At 38.2% G+C, this 16,546-nt stretch overlaps 1 protein-coding gene across 1 annotated transcript in view; it reads right to left on the reverse strand.

The window, feature by feature from the left end:
• Positions 1-16,546, reverse strand: part of LOC122791490 (glutamic acid-rich protein-like) — a 2,133,503-nt gene that overhangs the window by 379,916 nt on the left and 1,737,041 nt on the right. The gene's annotated exons all lie outside the window — the stretch shown is intronic.

The raw sequence follows: 16,546 nt of genomic DNA on the forward strand, positions 1-16,546 counted from the left end.
TTAAACTCTGTAAGGATGACGGTAATCTCCAAGCGAAGTACCTCGCGGGTGGTTCCACGCAGCTTTGGGCGGGGACTGGGCATAGCTGAAATGATTGGCATGTGTCCGTCAGGAAATGTCAACAGCTAGCTGTCTTACCATGTAAATAACAGTACGGCTATTAACAACAGTACATGACACTTCTGTAAAAGTAGCGCGTCACTGTTACATGGTTACCACCTTATTAACAGTACCTGAAAACATTTCTGCTGTTTCTCTAAAAAAAGGTGTAACTTTTAGGTAAATCACTAAGATTGTTATACTTAGTTGATAATACCAGACAGAGGTTCTTACTTCTTACACTTCATAAAATGTATGTCGATATAACACCCGTTTTTCTACAAATTTCCTAAATGAAGTACAGTGACATTTAAAAATCGACCGATTTTTGACCACGTAGTTCCTGTTTTTTGTCCCTGATTCTTGACCAATTAAGTTGAGAGATGCCCAAGGCAAACAACTCCAAACAAGTGCTAATGTCAGCATATACAGCACTTCTTGTAAAACAAAATGCAATGTAAACAAAAACTGTCTGACAAACTATGACCCTTTTCTTTAATCTCCCTTTGTCCAAGTTTTAGTGTCGTTCCAAGACTGCCTATGATATAAACAGTATCATCTACAAGACATCATTTTGATCATTGCCCAAAAAAAGAGTCAGCAAAAAGGTTTTTACTTTCTAATTGCGTTCGCATTGCGTTCCAATTCTATGTTTTGAAATGACATTGTTCTGTATGGAGTATATGTGTATGGAGTTACAATACTGACTGCATTGGAAAAGGAGAAATTCCTAGCTTATAATAACACCATCGCACAGCTTACCTTTGTGCCAAACACTCCGTATACCCATTCCCCAAATATTTGCCTAGTCGCACACCTAAACACAAAATTTGCATCTGTTTCTATTATACGTACTGCCTCCAACATCCTCGACTATAACTTATCTCTACACTTAGAGCTGTTAGGAACTGGAACTATAGATTCAGTTTCTCAGGTTGACAGTAGAGTTTATGGGTTACGCTGTGGTATTTGTTAAGAAAAATAGTAAAGTGAGTTTTGGTCATAGTAAAAGGTTCCATATGTAAGTGTAGTAGTGTAATTGAAGTTCGGGCTAACTATTGACTTGATCATTTATTAGAAGAGAAGACGTAATTGCAGATATTGAGCTGTACTGTGTTTCTCAAGAATAAAGTGAAAATAAATTGCGTTCCAATTCTATGTTTTGAAATGACATTGTTCTGTTTTTTATCTGACTTGAAATGCTGCTATTGACTTCTGCTGTCAAAAATATTCATGAGCGCTTGCCTAGGAGGCGTGTTCGGGGCGGGCTTTGCTACTGCGCATCCTGCAAGGTACTTCACTTGGAGATTGCCAGGATGACATCATATCCTGAAACAGACTTAAAAAGTTTAAAGCAACAGTATGTCCTAAAACAAAGTCAGATAGCAGCAGTATTCAGGTTCAAAAATATATTATATATCATGGATATTTAAAAAAAATGTAAACATACAATAAAACCAATCCATTTAATATAATATAATATAATATAATATAATATAATATAATATAATATAATATAATTAAATATAGCATTCTATTATCCCAGTAAATGTGCTAATAAAAGATAAAATTGTAAAACAGTAAAAATAATGAAAGGTAAATGAACAGCTTCCACTAAGATTTGAACCCAGAACCTTCTATGTATGATGCAAGTGTAATAACCACTACACTATTACCTTCACATACTGTACTACTACAAGTTCAATATCTTATAAGGGCTTTTAATTTTAAAAGGCTACTAATAGACAGGTTGTCATTCAGCCCTGGCCAGTACATGGAATTCAGTCTCAACTGCCATCCGAGTTCCAATTTTTCGAACAGGTAGGGCCATGCCACCCCATGAATTCTAGATACCACACAATCCAAAATAATAAACTTAAATTCATGTTGTGGAAACCCTGTAATATGTCTCGCTAAGGCATTACCTTCCCAGCCATCTCGCATGTGTCTAAGATGTTCACTAATTCTGGTTTTGAATTTTCTTTCAGTCTTGCGCACGTAAAAACATGGGCAGGAAACACAAATAGCACAATAAACTACCCTCTCTGTAGAACATGTAAATTTGCCTTTAACCCAGATATCTGTTCCGTTAATTTCCACACCTTTGTTTGTTTTAATAATGTTGTTACAAAATTTACACCAACCACATCTGTGCATAAACCCTTTATACTGCTCACCTTTATGTGTCTCGAATATGTTTTTTAAACAATGTTCTTTCTTGTATACACAAATGGGAGCCTCTCCTAAAATGTCCCTCATAACTCTGTCATTCCTAATAAACTCCCAGTTTTTAGTCAAAATATTCTTTATATAATTTGCTTCCCTATTAAATGTTGTTAAAAAACTATTCTCGTAGGACTTCGGTGTAGCTGATACACATATTGTAGTTTTGCTGTTATTATTATTAATAGTGTTGAATCCTGTAGTTGTTAAACAGACATTTTCTAATGTTTGTACTACATTAGTGTTTTTCATTTTTAAAATAGGGGCAAAATGCCCAGACCTTCTCTTACTGTTCACTTCATTAGCAATTTGGTCTATTAACGAACTTGAGTAACCTCTCTTGAGATACATTTGTTTCAGGAAATTACACTCCTCAATGTATGTCTCCTGTACAGTTGTCATACGGGCAGCACGGACAAACTGCCCCTTTACAACTGCCCGTTTTTGTTTGAATGGTTGACAGCTACTAAAATGTAAAAAATTATTGCAGTATGTATTTTTACAAAAACTCATTGCTAGAAACGTGTTCACAACATCATCCTTCGTTAAAAGGACATCCAAGTATGCTTATACTCATGTCGTTTATTGAATACGTGAATTTTAGAAAACTATTTGTGGTGTTAATATATTCCAGGAAAGCATTCAATGTATCTCTAGGTCCTTTCCACAATATAAACATATTGTCCAAATAACGCATGTATGTCTTACAAAATTGAAAATATTCAGATGTCTTTAAATATTGTTTTTCCCACTCAAGCATGACAATATTGGCATATAGGCCCCCACAAGCAGAGCCCATTGCCACTTACTCTTTCTGAAGAAAATATCGTCCTTCAAATAATATGAAGTTGTTCCCTAATATTAAATCCAACATCTGTTCAAAAAGATTAACCCTATCCTGTGCTAGATTTTTAGAGTGGAGATATTCACAAAACCACTGTGAACCAATGTCATGTGGTATCACACTGTACAGGTTAACCACATCAATAGTGACCAACAGGTATTCTTTATTATAACTGATGTCATCAATTTTCCTTGGAAAGTCTCACGAATCTATACAGACACTAGGCTCATCCCATACAAATTTACTTAATTCCTTGTCCAAATACTTTGGCAAGGGGTAGGTAATAGAGCCTCTGGTGTCAACAATAGGCTGCATAGGTGGTTGGTACATATCCTTATGTATTTTTGGAATACCAAAAATACATGGGATAGTGGGAAAATCTATCGTGAGGTAGGACAATTCATTAATAGTGATTAAACCATCAATAAACATGTCTTGGATGAAACCTTTAATTCTCCTATAAGCTACATTCGTTTCATTCAAGGAGTTCATAGTGTATGTGTCAGTGTTCAAAGTCTCACGCATCTTATTATTATAATCCCCTTTATTCATAATTACTACCCCCCCCCCACACCTTTGTCTGGTTGCATTATTCTCACTCCATTGTTATGGAGCAGGAATTCAAGCTCAAAATTCTCTTCCAAATTCAAGTTCATATGTGTCCTGTTCCCATTCCAGACTTTTTTGTGCAACTCTCTTAGATCGAGTTCACACACCCTTTCATAAAAAATGAAGGTGGGGTGTAGTGGTGGATTATATGTGGTTGAAATCCTGAAAGGGTCACTAACTGATTCAATTTTATTAAACAGAACATTCAAATTTAATTTCCTGATATAAAGCTTTAAGTCCATTAATGTGTGGACTAAATCAAAAGATCTATCAGGAACAAAAGTAAATCCTTTTGCAAAAATGTCACACATAGTTTCATTCAAAATCAAGTCTGAAAAATTGTACACTTTGAAATCATTCTCTGAGTTGTTACATAATTTTAATAGTGGTAAGGCATAATGCCCCCCTCCATTATTCTCAGATATTAATGTCACTATCTCCCTCTCCAGGAATTCCTGGTCATTCCCTGATTGTTGGACGTACCTCTCTTCGACTGATAGTAGTTGAAATGACCCAACCCCCGAGTTTGTTGGAATGTCTGCTGGTTCTTTATTCATTCCGACTGTCTCGGGGGGGGGGTGTTCTTCATCTACAAAATCTTCATCAAATGTATCTAGGTCATTGATTTCATCATTATTAGCCATATCATCATTATTGTCAGACCCTTCCTGCCCTCTTTTGTTGTGTTGCCATTCTTGGGATAGGGGTTCTAGGGTATGCTGTATGGCTAGCATACTCTTTCTCATCCTTGACAAGCTTTTTCAATTTTTTATTTTTAATTATTAACATTTGTTCATTTATAGTCCAAAATATACAACAATATTCAAACTTGTTAGTAGAAAAAGCTGGGTTTTGGGTAATTGACTTGTCCATTAATGTTACTTCATTATTTAAAGTCTCAATAACAGTACTGTTGTAGTCAATTACCATTTGCCTATACTCTAACCCAACTTTATCAAAAAATTCAATAAGTTCTTTGTGAAAATTTGAGCCTGCAACAAGCCCAGTTGGATAACGCCACTTACGAAGGCCCTTAGGAACAGTTCTTTGTTGTATACATTCCTTAAAAAACATGTTGTCCATTTGCAATTTCTTTATCTTAAGAAGACAGTGATCCAGTTTGGTCAACTGGTCATGTAAACTTGTTTTACTATTTTTAGTCTTGTTAGTTAAGCAATCATCATTCTTTAACGAGTCTGTTAGCGATGGCATATTAGATACATTCGTATTCACTACTATGTTAGTTCTAAAATTGTCATTTACCTGTAGTTGTCTGCCTTCCATTTCTGTAAACGGAACAGTCATCCCAAGTGCTGAAGGTTGCCTTTCTGCTCTCTCAGTAGACTTGTTTAACACTGCTGCTGTATTATGTTGAATAGAAGTACAAGATAAGTTACAAGCTTCACTCAAACCCCCTGGGGTGGGGTGAATAGTAACTTGAGACAAACCCTGCTGCTCCAAACAATCCATCATTTCCATAAGTTGCTGGATTAAAATAGTTAAATCGAGTGTTGCATTGTTCGATGTTCCACTCGACTGCTGCTGTGAACCAGCAAGTGAAGTGCTGTTCTGTCCTGCCTCCATACTCAACCAAAACCACGAAAGAATTCAAAACCAATTCAACGAATAAATCCACAAAAATTAGTGTAGAGGAGGCAGACCACTTCTTAAAACCACCAAGCACGTTTTTTATTTAATAAACAATAAAATATATAAGCGCTTTTGTCTCAATATTTCAAAATTACAGAGACTTCATCAGATACAAATTTTAAAACAGCCCAGTTTGTTTTAAACCCTGTAAGGATGACATCATATTCTGAAACAGACTTAAAAAGTTTAAAGCAACAGTATGTCCTAAAACAAAGTCAGATAGCAGCAGTATTCAAGTTCAAAAATATATTATATATTATATATCATGGATATTTTAAAAAAATGTAAACATATAATAAAACCAATCCATTTAATATAATATAATTAAATATAGCATTCTATTACCCCAGTAAATGTGCTAATAAAAGATAAACAAATAAAATTGTAAAACAGTAAAAATAATGAAAGGAAAATGAACAGCTTCCACTAGGAATTGAACCCAAAACCTTTTACGTATGAAGTAAGTGTAATAACCACTACACTATTACCTTCACATACCCTATTGCTATAAGTTCAATATCTTATAAGGGCTTTTAATTTTAAAAGGCTATTAATAGACAGGTTGTCATTCAGCCCTGGCCAGTACATGGAATTCAGTCTCAACTGCCATGCGAGTTCCAATTTTTCTAATAGGCAGGGCCATGCCCCCCCGCCCCCACGAATTCTAGGTACCACACAATCCAAAATAATAAACTTAAATTCATGTTGTGGAAACCCTGTAATATGTCTTGCTAAGGCATTACCTAGTCTTTCATCAATAAATTTACTAATTTGACAGTCATATTTCAAAATATCTCAGTTCCTCTCTATAATATTTCTTACCTGATTTGTTCTTCTATTATATCTGATGACATACCCTAGGGACCAATTTGTTCTATTACTATTTTCTCTCTGTTGCTCTATACTATTATTACCATGAAGGTATGTTTTCCCTTTACTTCCCCTGCTCAATCATTATAGTTTCCAAACCATTGTTAATTAAGAATGGCTATACCCACTAGGGAAAAAATCTGTGGCCATACAGTTAATTTCAGACATGAAACCTCATCCATAGTGTTAAGTCTACTAGCATGTAAAAACTGACTTCTTATAATACTCTTATAAATATATCTATGATGCATGCTGCTTGCATGCACATACCTAGTATTTTGGACATTGTTCCTATGAAGGGTAGTATGGAAATTACTATTTTCATTAGCTATAGTGATATCCAGAAAATGAATAGAATCCCAAGCATAATTAACATCAAACTTTAAACATTGTGTATTTTTTCCAGGTCTTTAATAAATGCTAGTAGGATTTCAACATCACCCTTCCACAGAAGAAATATATCATCCACAAACCATTTAAAGAGGATTAAATTATTATTGTAGTAATTAATGTAATTAATGATAGTTGAACTTTTATCATAAATAAAATGTTCCTCCCATTTACTCAACACCAAATTGACATAGCTATTAGCATCTGCAGTGCCCCCGACAACCCCAAATTGCTGATGACAACATTTATTTTCAAAGAGGAAGACATTATTTTTGAAAAAAAACATTTCTAATATAGAGCAAATCATCTCACTTTTGCAAGCTTTGATGTCACTATGATCCACAACAAATTCTCTAATAAACTGTACACCTATATCATTCAGAATGACAGTTAATAGTGATTTAATGTCTATAGTCACCAATAAAATATTAGTACATATATTAATAAGCAGGAAATTATGTAACTCAACTCTCCTTGTCAATAAGGAGAAATTAATCATAGGCACTAGACAGCCTACAATTTTAAAATACCTTGCAAAGGTAAGGAAAAACAGCTCTTATACTTTACAAAAAAAAGCACCTAAACAGGCATGTCCAAGGGTCAGCTTCCAGTGATTTCTCCTGTCCACTTGGTGAATCTGGGCATACTGGGGCAATGCGGCAACTGCCTCATGTACACAGACAACCCTCTCCTCCTACCACCCAACACTACAACCTGCGAGAGATGCACTTACATAGACAAACTGGAAGCAAAGCTCTCTCCTGCCAAGACTGTGCTAGACAGTCAAGAGGAGAAGGTTAACACCTGCATTACACCTCAAGCAACTCATAGCCCTTCAAAACCCACACCATCAACACTCACACATAGCAACACTAAACCCACATATGCAGAGGCCTTTAACATTAACCTGCCCATGCAACAAGGACCTCCGAAGCTGAAACACAAACAAACACCAGTCACAACCAAAGTGACACATACCTCACAACACCAGTGTGCCACCCAACAACAGCCCCTAAGGCAAGACAATGTGCCCAACACTTTAGTCATAGGTGACTCTATAGTCAGGCACACTGATGTCCCACTCACCAGGCTGAACAAGGAGAAAATTACAGTCAGCTGCCCATTGGGTGCCAGGATCCACCACATAATGCATGCACTCAAGTCACTCCACAACAAGTACAAATATGACTCTGTCATTGTCCATGTTGGAGTGAATGACTTGAGACGTACCTCCCTGGACTACATGAAAAGAGACATGGAAGAGCTCATGGATCATGTTTCCCAGGTAGGTATGACCTAGCCCTGAGTAGCATCCTGTTTTCGCCCAGAATGATACTACAGTATAAGGACAAAATGATTGACTTCAACAATTGGCTAAGCTTCTGGTGTCATTCAATGGGATCCAGTATATGTCTGCCTGGGAAGACATGATTGACAAACCATGATGCTTTGCCAGTGATGGTCTGCACCTGTCACCCCTGGGATTCAGGTTACTGTTTAAAGCTCTTGCCACCCCTATAGTGCCTTTTTTAGGCAAGGTTCAAAGGACAAAACCACCACCGTAACAGATGCAAGCATGCAAAATCTGAAGGTAATGCTACTCAATGCTAGAAGTCTAAACCTCAAAATGCACTCTCTCAAGGCACTCCTAAAAATGGAGAACATCAATATCTATGCAGTAGCTGAGACTTGGTTCAAGGCTCCAGACAGCACCTCTGCAATACCAGGTTACAGCTCTTACCACACCGTTTGGCCACAAAACCAAAACTGAAACACTAAAGGTGGAGGTGTGTCCATATTCACCAAGGGTATTCACACCTCCAGGCTAGTTGCCCAACACAATGCATCTGAAATTCTCCAGGTGCAACTAACACTAGGTAAGACTGCAATCCAAATTGTAGCTTGCTACAGATCCCCCACCATGCCCCAAGATTCTCACTAGACCTTTCTAAACATACTGGAAAATATTAAGATACAACCAAACACCCTAATACTGGGTGATTTCAACTACCCTGCTATTAACTGGGAACACTACTCGGGTACAAACTCCTTTTCCCAACGGTTCTTGGAATTCATAAATTCCATTGCCCTGGATCAACTAATCCATTGTCCCACCAGGGGCTCCAATATCCTAGACCTGGTCATTACCATCATGGAGATATATGCTCCACACCAGTGGTCACCCTCTCATTGGTCAGGTCTGACCATAAGCAAATCACCCTTGACATCCACAACCCACCCCCACCCCCCAGTAAGGAAACCTCCTTAAAAAACTTCTCCAAAGCCAACTTCCTGCTACAGAAGTCAGAAGTGAAAAACTTCATGACACCCATGCAGACGGGATCTGATAGTTCGACTGAAGAATCCTACACTAAGGCACTGTATGAGCACATCCACTCATGCATGAATCATGCCATCTCAAATAGAACCAAGATGCTCTCCTCCAAAAAAGGAAGCCAATCTGGTGGTCCCCTGCTATAAACAAACTATACAACAGATGGAAGAAACTGTTGCAGAAAAAAGGAAAATCCCAGGATGCAAAAAATTCCCTCACCAGCCTCAGTAAGAAGCGGAGATCCCTCATAAAATCCTCAAAAGCTAGTTATGAATATAAAATTGCCAAAGATTCCAAAGACAACCACAAGGCATTCTATAGTTACGTCAAGAATCTAAATGGCAATGCTCAGATCTGCTCTGAGCTTCAACAGAATGGCATTAAATATACTGATCCCAAGGATATTGCCAATATCCTGGCAGATCGATGTAGTGCCAACTACCCCCCTAAAGGGCTGATCTCAATACCAAAAGATTGCCAAATTCCAGTAATCACTGCCACACAGGTAGAAACTGCACTCTCCAAAGCTAAGAATACAGCATCCATGGGACCAGATAACATTCCAGGCTGTGTACTACATGAACTATAAAATGAATTGGCACCTCACCTAAGTGTCATGTTTAATCATAGCCTCACCTCAGGCTTCATGCCCACTGAGTGGCACACAGCTACAGTTATGCCACTCCACAATGGAGGATCCACCTTGGATCCCGGGAACTACCGTCCCATCAGTCTGATGAGCCTGATCTGCAAGGGCATGGAACACATTATCATGGAACTTATAAACAAAGACATTGGCAATGTTCAAACACTGGACCCCACCCAGTTTGGGTTTGTGAAGGGCTGATCTTGTCTCCTGAACCTGATTGACTTCTTTGAATCAGTTTCCAGAGCTGTGGATAAGGGTAAGGTGGTCCACACAGGTTATCTGGGCCTCTCCAAAGCCTTCAACACCATTCCCCACTCTGGAATCATAGATAAACTTACTAAGCTGGGCATAAATCTCTATGTCACTCGATGGGTTACCAACTGGCTTACTGACAGAACCCAGACTGTAAAAGTAGCTGACTCCAAATCCAGCTCCAGACAAGCGACAAGTGGAGTATCTCAGGGTTCAGTCCTGGGACCACGCTTGTTTGGCATCTACTTCTCTGAAGTACAGGCCAACACTAAGGGACTCTGGCTAACAAAGTTCGCAGATGACTGCAAACTGGTTGCCATTAATGAATCCCCAAATGATGTGGATATTCTACAAAAGGGTCTTACAGAAACAGATGCCTGGTGCCAGATCCATGGGCTCAAGCTTAATGCCAAGAAATGTATAGTTATCCCCTTTGGAAAAAACATATACCCATGAATTACCACATAGGTGGCAGCACACTAAGCATTGAAAGTGCGATGAGAGACTTAGGGACACAGGTGGACAGTGGTCTCACTTTCGATAATCACATCACCACAACAGTCAGTAAATCTTTCTATGTGGCATACCTCATCACTAAGGGCTTTTCATCCAGAAAAAAGGATGTCATTGTCCCAATGTACTCATCCCTCATTAGACCCATTATAGAGTATAATGCCCCGTTTGGTATGTACCTCACAAGACATCTGCAACAGCTGGAAAGGCCACAGAAATACCTCACTAAAAGAATCACAGGCCTAAAGCAGATGCCATATGCTGACCATCTAAAAAAACTCCAGCTATACTCTGTGGCATATCGTCTACTCAGAGGCGATCTCTGCTTATCATACAAGGCCATGTCAAACCCTGAGCTGTTGGACATGCTCCACTTAAAGAAATCCCAATCCCTCAGAGCCACACGCTCCAGGGATCAAAACCTTGTCATCACAATGAACAAAACATGCTGGAGGGATAGGTTCCTGACCCAGAGACTCCACATACTCTGGAATAGGCTGCCCATACATGTCAAGCAGAGCGCCTCCTTGGCCTCTTCAAAAGGAACCTTGATGACTGGATGGGAGATAGGAAATTCACCACGCGGATCATGTCAGTCGTCCTGCTAGACAGGGGTCCAGAGAAGTAAATATTGTAGGAATAAATATCCAGGGAAGTGTTATGGCTAGGCTTGTATATGCCCTAGGGCCGAAAGCCTAGTACCAACTTATGAACCCATGAACCTATAAAGCCATAAGAAAATCATTCATGTCTTTAATATAGCTGTCCATATATGCATTTGTTCTCAATCTATATATGGATATGTGTAGATTTATTGAGTATAGTAAACCAAAAAAAGCAATACTCCAATTGTCTCAGACACCACAAAAAGACCTTTAATTCCAAAATATAACACAACAGCAAAGCATTTAAGTCTACAAGACTCTTTCTCAATGCAAAAGTCTGTGTGACAGTTGTTCAGAGTTTAAATATGTGCATCCAGCCTATCAGAAGCATCTAATCTGTCACGTTACATGGTCATATGATACAATGACTTCATACAATAGTGACTTAATAGATATGTATATAAAACATGTATATATTATGACATAGAAAGCGTGTCTCTGATTTGAATGATTTTAAGAATGGATGTGTCTTTTAATGTCCAAGGAATGAAAGATTTAATTGTAATGCATCAAAAAGAAGAGAAAATACCGTTTCAAATGCCAGTCTTTTTGTGTGTGTGTGTGTGTGTGTGTGTGTGTGTGTGTGTGTGTGTGTGTGTGTGTGTGTGTGTGTGTGTGTGTGTGTGTGTGTGTATGTGTAGAGATCTGATTGTGGCTGCAGAAGCAGCCAATATCACTATCATGATACAATCAGCTAATTATGCTTTTAAACAAACCACAAGGGTTCAGTCCAATGGGAAAGTGTTTTTCCTTACTCTAAAGACTTAATTATCAGTGACATTATTTGTAAATTTGCATAGACACAGATGTGGACATTATTTTTGAACTGGCCATATCAACACAGTTGGAATTTGTCCTGCATAAAGATATCCTGAACTACACTGTTATTTCTGCAAAGCTTTTAAGATATGACCGAGGAAAAAGGATTGACTGGAAGAATAAAACAAGTATCTTAATTTTATTTGCCAGTAACATCTTGAAAAGAGAAATGTGTTATTTGCTGAATTATTTGAAAATTCCTTCAAGATGAAAAACTGTGTCAAGAAAATAAGAAATTAGACAAATTTCTGAAGTGGGTCTTCCAATCCTACCTGTCCAATAGGCAACAGGCTGTTCTATGGCAGGACAAATTATCTATCTACATGCCTACCTGTTACACTTGGAGTTCCCCAAGGATCTATTCTTGGCCCTCTTCTCTTCACCATCTTTGTTAATGACCTGCCCACAATCACCCCCCATGCCACATGCATTCAATATGCAGATTATTCGACTATCATCAGCACTGCCTCCAACCTGGCAGACCTCACTGCTTCAACCCAAGACACCTTCAACCTAATAGAAAAATGGTTCTCAAGTCGACAACTAGTTCTCAACCCCAACAAAACAAAACTACTTACTTTCTCACCCACTAACAAGACTCTTCCCCCCACCTTCTCTATTACATCCTCCAATGGAATCACTATATCACCAGAAGCTCACACAAAGCTATTAGGTGTTACCATTGATAACTCCCTTAAATTTGACACCCATTTCAATCTTACGATCAAAACCATCAATAAAAAGCTTGGCTCTCTCTATAAAGTAAAACACTTTCTCACTCCTCACGCTAAAATTACAATTGCCAGCACACACCTACTATCAACTCTTTTCTATGCCTCCCCCCTCTTTACAAACCTAAACAAGACAACCCTTAACAAACTTGCTTCTTGTTACAATCACATAGCTAGATTTGCCACAAATTCCACATTTAGAATGCACCACTGCACTAACTTGAAGCAACTAGGGTGGTTAGAGTTTTCCAGCCAACTCCATTTCAACCAACTCAAAACGGCTGACCAGATACTGTATCACCCATGAAAACACCAACTCTGAAAACATCATTCACCCCTATATTAACCTGCAATCTTTACACTCCTCCAATAAGATCTTAGCTCAAACTACCAAAGTCAATAATTCTGCTGGATTCTCTATTCTCAAACTTTGTAGGTAAAATGTGGAACTCCTAGACCATGCTCACCTCAGAACCCTCACTCCTACAATTCAAAAAAAAGCTTAAACCCCATCTCACTACTCTCTGGCAATGTCCCTGTTCCAAACCTGATTAACCACTATCATTTACCCTTCTCTTACCTCACTATCCTTAACCGCTTTTTAACAAATTAAGACACATTTATATAAATAGGGGCAAGCCCCCCTGCACCCACTGCACCCTCTGCTATTAAAATATACCAACTTCGAGATCACAGTACAGCTAGGAAAAGGGAATATTCCTGTTATGTGCTTTAGGGAGATCTCTGTTAAAGTGCTCGAAGTTTTAAAACTTCAATCATATGGTTTAGGCCATATGAAATTCGAAGTTCTAAAACTTCGACCACTTAAATGGAACCCATATATATATATATATATATATATATATATATATATATATATATATATATATATATATATATATGGGTGTAGGTTAGAAGATCGACAGCTGGGATTACCCACAACGCATGAGTGGGCCAGATGATCGACACTCGGAAGACCGACGCGAGGGATGAAAACTCCGACGCCAGGGATAGTGAGTTGGAAAGAAGGCTGTGTGAGTATGCGGTTGTGACGGACGTTAGGGTGCGACTAAGGTAAGTGTGGATAGTGACAGTCTGTGGGGATAGGGGTGGGTTAAGTGAGTTAGGGTTAGGGCGGGTTGGGTAAGTGTTGGTAGTGGTATGTTTTGGGTTAGGGCGGGTTAAGTGAGTTAGGGTTAGGGTTATGTAAGTGTGCTGTAGTGGTATTTTTGGTTAGGGTGGGTTAAGTGAGTTAGGGTTAGGGCGGGTTAGCTGAGTGACGGACCTTAGGGTAAGGGTTTGGGTTAGGGTTGGACGAAGTTGTGTGTGTGAGGCTTAGTGTGGGTTTGTGAGGATTTTGGTGTGCTTGTGTTCTGTGTGTGGTTTTTGGATAAGGGGATGTGTTTTGTTAGTTGATTGTTGTTATTGTGGTGTATGCAGTGTGTGGGGTTTCGTGTTTGTGGACCGTCGGTTACTTGTTTGTCGGGCATGTGAGTTGTCGTGTTTCTGGTTTGTCGATAATGTGGTGTCGATGTTTTTGTTGTCGGTGAGAGTGGCTGTCGAGCTTATGACCTAGAACCATATATATATATATATATATATATATATATATATATATAAGCTGCTGCTGAATAATGGAAAAAGATGGAAGGGTTTTGTTAATTTATCTAGACATGAAAACCAAGCGATGCACAGTTTGCAGAATGACAGTATTATAACTATCAGACCAGCTGACAAAGGTGGTCAAATAGTTGTGATGGACAAATGTTTCTATGTGGACAGTATGAACCAGATGGTTTCAGATATTAATACCTATAGGGTGATAGATAAAGATGAAATTATGAAAATTAATGAGTATGTAATCAGCTCACTTAGGGATTGTTTAGAGAATTCACTTATAACGATGGAGCTTTTTAATTATTTTTTGATCGAATACCCAAAAATACCCATTTTGAATGGTTTGCCCAAAGTGCACAAGGATGCATTACACCCTCCCCTTAGACCGATCGTCACAGGGAGTGGGTGAACCACCGAACCTATTTCCATCTATTTAGACATTAAATTTAAAACTGTTTTATCTGAGTGCAAGTCGGTGTTGACTGACACCAAACACTTTCTGCAGGAATTACATACCTTTGTTGATGAGAATGTGAATATGGAAGTAGGTTTGTTTGTTACTATGGATGTGACATCTCTTTTTACCAGTATACCAAATTACAAATGTATTCAGATGGTCAAAAGAGCACTATTAAGTAAGAGCACGTATGACTCTTGGCACATTATTTTCTATGTTTATTGATGAAAATGGTGTTAGAAAATAATGCATTCACATTCAATGAGATTTATTACTTACAGACTTCAGGCGTAGCTATGGGCACTTCGTGTGCCAATAGCTACGCCAATTTGGTTATGTCCACATGGGAGGAGGCTGTGATGTATGTGTCTGAACTCTATCGAGCTTATGTGCCCTTCTACAGACATTTTGAGGACGACCTTTTCATGTTTTGGAGAAGGGAGTTGACAGAACTATACCAGTTTGTACATATGTTGAACACAAGCACAAATTTTTTTGAAATCCACATTCAAACAGTTGAATGTGAAGACTGAATTCTTGGATGTTCTGCTAGTGAAGGATGCAACTAATAATATTGAGACTAGACTATTTGGAAAAGAATGCTATCGACCCACGTACGTGCACCGCAACAGCATGCATCCAGGTCACTTGTTTCGTAACATTTTGGAAGGTCGGAACCTTAGGGTTAGTCGCTTACACAGTAATGATCACAATTTTGAAAGAGGGTTGAATCAGATAGATGCTGACTTCAGATCCAGAGGCTACCATGAGGAGGAGATACATCATACACAAAACAAGGTCAGAATGTGGAGGCATAATTGAGGCAAACCATATTTTTTACAACATAGAATGTTAACATCCGCAACTGACAGTGTTGATAATACACCCCCGTTTTTTAGCCTAGCTATTCCGAGTGATGAAAGGGACATCAGGGAGATCATCTATAGTCATTGGCCTATTTTAGGAACCAATGCAGATATTGACGGGGTAGTGGGTGATAGGCTAAGATTTGGATACAAAAATAAGAAATCTTTACACCAGAGACTATGTTTTTCTCAGAATATTCACAGCATGAGCAATGAGATAACAAGTTCTTCATGTACTGTCAAATGCAATAATTGTTCATTTTGCAATTGTATAGATGAGTCTAGGACATTCACACATCCCACTTGCAACAAAATATTTACACATTTTCCTGAAGTTGACTGTAACACTAAAAATCTTGTTTATCTAGCACAGTGCACAGCCTGTCCCAGTTTTTATGTTGGCAAGACAAACAGGCGTCAAAGGGAGAGGATACGTGACCATTTGTATTGTGCACATAAAGGGATGAGCTATAGTGCAATAGTTAAACACATGAATACATCTGCTGAGGGACACAATTTCAAGTTTTTAGTATTGGAAGTTTTAAATTAAGATGTTAGGATGGAGGATATAGTTAATAAGACATATGCTGAGATGAAATGGAATTTTAGACTAGGGGCACATTTTTCCCCTGGCCTCAATGAACATGTTTCGATACAACCCGCACTGAGAGCAAGACCCCTAAAAAAGAGGCTGATAGAGAGGCGATAGGGTAGATGGATTGTTTTTAAATCAACACGCACTAATTGAGCAGTTATGCAATTTTAATATGTACATTTTCTTATTTATTGAGTTTATGAAATAGATTAAATGTTTTTATAAATTATTAGGTAATAGGTGATATGAGTATTTAATTTAATTGCATATGCATTTTTATAGTCATTATAACATTCAGTTGTTTTTAGGAATATGAATGTAAGCAGACAATTGGTTTATTTAATTGCCATTTTCAATGCAAT

The sequence above is a fragment of the Protopterus annectens genome, chromosome 17.part0, assembly GCF_019279795.1.
Source record: "Protopterus annectens isolate FY-2018-M chromosome 17.part0, PAN1.0, whole genome shotgun sequence".
In the NCBI taxonomy this organism is placed as follows: Eukaryota; Metazoa; Chordata; order Ceratodontiformes; family Protopteridae; genus Protopterus; species Protopterus annectens.